Genomic DNA, 7,546 nt, shown 5'->3' on the forward strand with positions numbered 1-7,546 from the left:
CAACCCAGAGAGAGAGAGAGAGAGAGAGAGAGAGAGAGAGAGAGACCTAGTGAAAGCTCTGGCTATTTCCTACAAGTCCAAGAACTGGCCGGAGTCCGGTGAGTTAAGGCAAATCGGAGCCGGGAAATGGTGACTGGCGGAGAAGGGGACGGAGGGGAAATTGAGAGGCGGAGATGGCGTTGGTGTCTTTTGATTCTTGAGCTACAGATCACTGAGAGAAGGATGGGCGTGGCTTATCTGAGAATGTTTGCCTCTGTATTGCTCCCTTTTTATTTTTGATCCTTGTGTGGTTGTTGGTGTTAACGCCGTTACTTTTAACGGTCGTTAGGCTCTTGGCGCCGCTCGCTTCAAGAAGGCAGATAACGGCCAGCCTAAGCAAGAGGACCGTCATTCAATATAGCCGTTATGGTTGCAACTGAATTTACAGAAATACTCTCTGTCCTTTGTATACCCCCCCTATTGCTGCTTGTTTTTGCCAAAATCTTTTATTCTTTCACAAACACACGCTTTAACCCTAAATTTAGAAAGAAAAAAAAAAAAAAAAAAAGATAGTGGGTGGTTTTTACTTTCAAAAAAAATTAATTTATCAAATTACCAATGATTGAGAATTTATTTTAATTGTTGACTAATAAAAAGAAAAACAGTATGTTAGAAACAAGAAAAAAAAATAATAATATTGCCCATTGAAACGATCTATCTCATGCTCCTTTACTATATATATTCTTTAACCTAAAGGGAGAGCTCAAAGTTATTCAATTCAAATGGCACCATAGCATCAATCTAATACAGCTACTGTATGTGATTTGGTGAAGAAAAGGGTGTTTTGGGCAAATGGGATTCTTGGTATCATATGGCTGATCTTTTGTTTTATATAAAATAGAAATTATGGGCTCACCTGAATCTGTTTGATGTCATGGAAAATATTAAAGGAGTCTTAGCAAGGAAGGGTGGAAGGTGAGATGCACATTTTCTTCATGCGACCAAGCTTAGCTAGGTATCTGCAAATGCAAGCAAAAGCATTGTCCCCCCTCAAACTCAATTCCAAGTGTTGGGTGAAAGAACTTCATTCTCACTCCAAAACAGGAAACCCCAAAAAACATCACCTACCAAGAAAATCAAACAGCCCCATCTCCCTTGCACCAAAAATCACACACAAAAAATGCTATAAATCGTAGGAGATAAACCCACAGCCATCCATTTTTATAATGGTTTGAAGACCAATCTTCCATATTTTTTCTTTATCATTTTTTAGTACTTCTTGAAAAATTATGCACAAGTTACCATGCAGATCTTACTTCCTCCCGGAAGTATCAGCGTGATCGTCCTGTCATCCAATGAAATCATTCTAAACAGTAGGCTCACCGAACTACATGCACATGTTACAATGTGGGACTCACAAGGAATCCGCTACTTGAATTGATTTCACTAATGGAGGGACTTGATGGGAGGTCTATATTTGAAGACCATTTTTTTTTTTCGCCCATTATTATGAGCGAAAAAATGGTGCAAAATTGAGTAGAGTTTTATATTAAGTAAGAGCAATTAAGTTGTTCATGTACTTTCATGATTATAGGTCTAAATTTGCATTCCAAACAGGACTCGACTTGGAATTTGTGTTTGACAAATGAATCCTGGAAACCAGAGTCAAAGTCATCGGCAGTAGGAAGAAGCGGCGGATGCATGATGCATCAGCAAGGTGGAGAGGGGACTAGAGGTAAGGGGGGTTTACTTATTGTTGTTGACAATAATTGAATTTAAAAAAGTATAAAAGATGAAGTGCTTATGTACTGCCTTTTTTTTTTTTTCTAAGGGAGGGGTCATACATCCAACATTAATTATTTATCTATTTGTTTATTTATTAGTGGAAAGCATGCTTTCAAAACAAGCAGCAGCTACAAAGGAGAGGCTGGACTTGACTGAGAATTATAGAGACTTCTCGCCTAACCAAAGCCCATTTTCCTAATTCTATGAGAGTTAGTGCTAATTACAGAGCCTTGTAATCTTCAAAACACAAACAGAAATCTGCCAGGCAGGGGAATTTTCCATCCAGGACATCAACCGGCTAGTGAAAATCCATACACACATGAATCTTTTGTAGGCACCCTGTTCTGATTGAAGGTAGATCTGCTTAAATTATTATTATTAATTTTTTTTTTAAGGAAATCAGCAAGATACAACATAACAACAATAATAAGCCTCAAGTCCCATGGTTGGCTACATGAATCATTTTCTGTCAATTTTTTGCAGTATGTGGCTCATATTGAGTGAAACACATATACAGAAAAAGCATGTTGAGAAAAAACAAAGAAGATGGTCTGCAGGAAGAAACAGTCGACGGTTTGATCAACGGTTTCATCGACTGTTCTGGCTCAGGAAGAAACCGTCGACGTTTTGTCTGAAACTATTGACGGTTTTGTTCGGTGCTATTTTTGAATTTTGAGTTGGGAATATCAATAGGTTAGGGATTTGGAGGCAAATCCTCTAGGGATTGATACAGGGGAATTTAGGGAACTTTTTAATCCCTCTATACGTGTAGAGTTAGCATATATACAATGTTGTAACTGTGATTTTTATTAATAGTGAATTCCAGCCGCCGCTTGCTCCCGTGGACACAAGCATTTTGCCGAACCACGTTAATTCTTGGGTCATTCTTTATTTGCTTTCCTTATTATCTATGTGATTGTGTTTTACGTATTGCTCATCTTTAGTTGCTACATTGCACGATCTGGGAGTTTTTTCGCTGCGCATTAATTTGCACAAAAAATTGGTATCAAAGTTATTGGTTACAATGGTTGGGATTTCTTCTGCGAAGTTCAACATTGTCAAGTTCGAAGGATCGAGAAATTTTGGACTATGGCAAAGGAGGCTTAAGGACTTGTTAGTCTACCAGGGTATGGCGAAGACATTATACAGAAGGCAACCGGAAGGCATGGATGACATGAGTTGGAAGGAAATGGAAGGGAAGGCTCTGGCGACTATCAAGATTTGTCTGGCTGAAGATGTGATGTATCATGTCATTGATGAGGAATCGCTCGTGGCAATTTGACTGAAATTGGAGAGTCGGTATAAGTCCAAGTTGTTGACGAACAAGTTGTATCTTACGCAAAAACTGTATGGGCTTAAAATGCCAAAGGGTTTGGATCTAAACCAACACATCAACGTGTTCAATCAAATCATCAGTGATCTAAAGTGAGTTGATGTGAAGTTCGAAGATGAAAACAAGGCGTTGATGCTGTTGAATTCCTTACTTGCTTCTTTTACGTATGAGAATTTGGTTACAACTCTGATGTGGGGAAAGGAAACTCTCAAGTTGGAGATCACAAGTGCTTTTTTGGGTTTTCATCAAAGAAAGAAAGCCAGCAATAAGAATTCATAAGGTGAAGGGCTTGTGGTGAAGGGTAACTAGGAACGTGGGAGAAGCAAATTTTGGAGCAAACTGAGTAACAATAAGTCTTGGCCTATTCAAGGAAGAGGAAGGACGTATGGTGTTTTAAACGTAGGAAAAAGGGTCACAAAAAACTAGATTTTCTAGAGAGGAAGAAGGGGAATGTAGAAAATAAAGATGGTTCAACAAAATTTGTGAATGTAGTGGAAGAAGGAGAGTCAGAGAGCGATGATGGTGATATGCTTTCGATTTCATCCAGTTCAGATCGTCTCACGGATTCTTGGATCTTAGATTCGGCGTGCTCCTATCATATGACACCAAACAAAGATTGGTTCACCACCTACAGGTTGGTAAATTATGGTTTTGTTCTGATAGGAAATGATGTTTCATGCAAAATTGTCGGAATAAGGAATATCATAATTAAGATGTTTGATGGTGTTGTGAGAACGTTGTGTGATGTTAGGCATGTATGAGAGTTAAGGAAGAATTTGATTTCATTAGACACTTTAGACTGTAATGGGTTTAGTTACAAATCTGCAAGTGGGGTAATGAAGGTGAGTAAAGGTGTCCTAACCGCGATGAAGGGGTAGAAATTATCAAGGAATATCTATACACTGTTAGGTGAAACAGTTGTAAGTGGAGCTGCAGTTGCAGAGTCTAAGTCAGATAGTACTGTCTTGTGGCATATGCGGTTAAGGCATATGGGTGAGCATGGAATGATGAAACTTCATAAGGAAAATCTTTTGAAGGGTGTCAAAGCATGCAATGTAGTAACCCAAGCAAAAAAATAAAAAAAAAATTATTGTCATTATTAATCAATTAATTAATTAAAAATTATTAATTTTATATATATAAGTAAAGCAAATGAATCTTCCAAAGGAAGATTCATTTTCCATTTCACAATACAGAGAGCAGGCGTCTCTCTCTACGCCTCTCTCTCCTCCGCCTTTCCTCTCTCTCTCCTCGATTTCCTCGGCCAAACGTGCACCGATCAAAGAACAGAAAATACCTCTGAGTTCCATTCTCTGTCATCGACATTTTAACCGGAGTGGATTTGTCATAGAAGCGTCGTAGGCACCACTCTTGGGATAAAGTAAACCCACTCTCTCTCTTCAATTTCTCCCCAATATTTAGTCAAACTAACGATCAGAAACCACCACGATGATCTAAGAGCGTTTCCTTACAAGTCTAACTAAGTATATTTTTGAATTGGGCTTTCCAGGCACCACTCCAAGGCTTGGGTAAGATTTAGGAAATTAAGCAAATTTGATGTTTTTGGGAGTTTAATCATTTATTTGGAATTTGTGGGTCTGGGGAATGTTAAAATAGTATTTTACCTGGGATTGAGTTGATTAAACTATGATTTATGAATTTAGGGTTCGTGTGAGTGCTGCAAGTGCAGTTTTGGGATCCCTGCAGGCGTAGCTTCGAGAAAACAGGTAAGAGAATTAAGTTAAATTAGGTTTTTATTAAGTTTTGAACCGATTATGATCTCAAGGGTTATTTCAAAAACCGACCGTTCAAAGTAGACTTTATAAATTTAGGATATATGATATGATATTTTGGATAAAACGAATAGTGGAAAATTAGGTTTTATCTTGCAAACTTCAAACTGTGTTTTCTTGGTTGTTTAAATGGCTATATTCAAATATTGAAATTGTGTTGCAGGTGAATAATCGATATGGGTTATGGTATAACTGAATTTGGATATGGTTGTCAAAAATACTGAATTGTTTGTGAAATATACTGGAACTGCCTTTGCAAAATACTGGATTTTATTTAACAATTGCAGGCCAGATTTTACTTGACGGCTAGAGGCCGGTATATATTTAACGGCCGAGGGCTGAGTTTTATTTAATGGCTGTGAGCCGGGTTTTATTAAATGGCAGGTTGTAAATGAAATGAGATTTATACTACAGTTTTTATTACTTAAATTGCATGATATGGTTTGAGAATCCTGAGGATCAGTTGTCTTGTGAGCACGGTACCATTGCTAGGGAATTATTGAGACTGTGCGCCTCCACTGTACTGAGAGGTGTAGGGTGGTTTCCGTCATTTAGCCTACGTAAGGATGAAGTACCTTTCCTAGGGGCCGGACCAGGAAGTGGTAAGGCTAGCAGACCTACAAATAAGTTGTGGATGCCTGCAAACGTAATTGTAGATGGTTACTTTGACCGTGTCTGGGCTGATTCCCCAGGGCATAAGTCTAGTTTCGGGCCGCACAACTCGTACCATGGGGGAAGTAAATGGTGTTTAGTCCCAGGGAGTGCCTTTTTATGCATATATGTTAATTTATGTAAATGGTGTTATTATTTATTGAACTGGTTTATATTGAGGAAGAAAATGCATATTTTTCAACTAAAAAGGTGTGAGTATATGTATATGAATTAAAATGCATGAATGTTCATAGTGAAATAAACTCTTTGTTTATGTGTGTGTGAGTATGGACGGGGAATGATTTTATAACTGTGGTTAATTATCAATTGATGATATTTTGTATACATTAAAACTTACGTTGGCCACACACTGATATTAATTTAATCTGCCTTACTGAGAAGTGTCTCGCCCCAATATACAAATCATTTTTTAGGATCATCTCGAGATCATGCTTAGTGAACTCCGGCGCGGGGTGATAACCAATTTAGTTTTTGTGAGTTTTAGTAATAATTCTAATGTATTTAAGTTATGTTTAAGGTCCCTGGAAATGTAATATGGTCGTATGGACTGAGTTGGGTTTGGTATTGTAATATGGATATTTAGAGAAATTTTTTTATAAAGGTAGTCTAGAACTCTGGTAATGTACTTTGGGAGAATGTATCATTTATTTCCATTGCTATTATATGATGACTATGGTATCATGTACACAGATGTCACTAAAGTAGCACCCTGGGCCCCATGTGGCGGGTGGGGGTTGTTGACCATATAGGTCACACCCAGTTTTGATAATGACAAATACTCTTGGTATTTGATGACTTTCGAATTTGTGTGCAAGTGTATAATTAGAAGATCATATTGATGGCACATGGCAACTTGAAGAAAATGAAAACCCGGAATGTTTATTAATTGTTGTAATGTTATTGGGTTTGTAATAATAATTAGGATATGGTCTATAATAATCTTTGCATGTCATGCATGTAGGTTTCTATAAGCTCGAAATGACCATAGATTGACCATAGGGTCCGAATGACTTTAGGGCACCCTTCGGTCGACCGATGCCAGGTTTTTGGGCATACTTGAAAAGACCCTAGGTTCCTACATATTGTGCACAAAGTTCCCATAATCACTTACATTATCAGGGGAAAGAATTGAAATAAAATTGGACAAAATAGGGTAAGTATATAAGAGGTCGGGCGACCGAGCCTCAGGAGTTCAAAACTCCTCGGGCACCCAAACTGCTGGAAAGTCAGCAGTTTGACCATGCTTCGGGCGAACGAACCCAAAATGACCATATTTCCCTCAGGCGCCTGAACCCTTAGAAGGTTACTTTTCACCAACTAGGGCTACTGAACCTTCGTGTTCAAATTAGACTCCGGGCGACCGAACACATGAGTTCGGGCTACCGAACATATGACCGGGCACCCGAAGTTACGAAGAAATGTTTCTGACTTTTGTTCGGGCTACCGAACTGAGACTCGGGGTGCCGAAGTGATTTAAATGACTTTTATAATTGTGTCTGTTCGGGCGACCGAACCTAGGTTCAGCCACTCGAACCTCGACGAGTTCAAAATAATTTGCAGTAAATTGAGTTAATTTGGGTTTATACTCCCTAAGCATTTTATAACTTTTCTAAAAATACCCTATAGGTCCTAAACGGTTATATTTTGGTCTTGGCCTATATATATGGTTTCATTTGTGAGGATTAAAGGAGATTAGCCAAAATCATTAAGTAAATATCCTCTCTATCACAAATACTCTTTTTTTCCAAATACTCTCAATTTTATATTCCTTTGATACATTTTAGTATGGTGAGAATATATTGGTTGTGCTAATGTTTATTAGGTATTGCTCATACTCCCATTACTTTGCTTGGTTGATTGATATTGATTTTGGGGAGTTAAGTAAGGTTTTCCCACAGATTTTATTTGATAAATCTTGTGGTCGGAAAAACCTAGTAGCTTAAGGATCTTTGCATTGTCATTGCAAAGATTCCTATAGCTTGAT

The 7,546-nt window shown here is 38.1% G+C and overlaps 1 protein-coding gene and 1 long non-coding RNA gene across 2 annotated transcripts in view; one reads left to right on the forward strand and one right to left on the reverse strand.

Annotated features, from left to right (window-relative positions):
* The window catches only part of LOC131149015 (UDP-xylose transporter 1), a 6,899-nt gene extending 6,645 nt beyond the window's left edge, over positions 1-254 (reverse strand). Inside the window, exon 1 of the mRNA XM_058099050.1 lies at positions 47-254. The gene's annotated coding sequence lies outside the window, so the exon portion shown is untranslated. The remainder of the gene's footprint in view (positions 1-46) is intronic.
* A 910-nt stretch (positions 255-1,164) lies between these two features.
* LOC131148861 (uncharacterized) lies at positions 1,165-2,637 on the forward strand. The gene is made up of 3 exons (XR_009135076.1): positions 1,165-1,714; positions 1,863-2,118; positions 2,248-2,637. It is a non-coding gene; the product is annotated as an uncharacterized LOC131148861 (long non-coding RNA).
* The last annotated feature ends 4,909 nt before the right edge of the window (positions 2,638-7,546 follow it).

This window comes from Malania oleifera, chromosome 2 (assembly GCF_029873635.1).
Source record: "Malania oleifera isolate guangnan ecotype guangnan chromosome 2, ASM2987363v1, whole genome shotgun sequence".
Lineage (NCBI taxonomy): Eukaryota > Viridiplantae > Streptophyta > Magnoliopsida > Santalales > Ximeniaceae > Malania > Malania oleifera.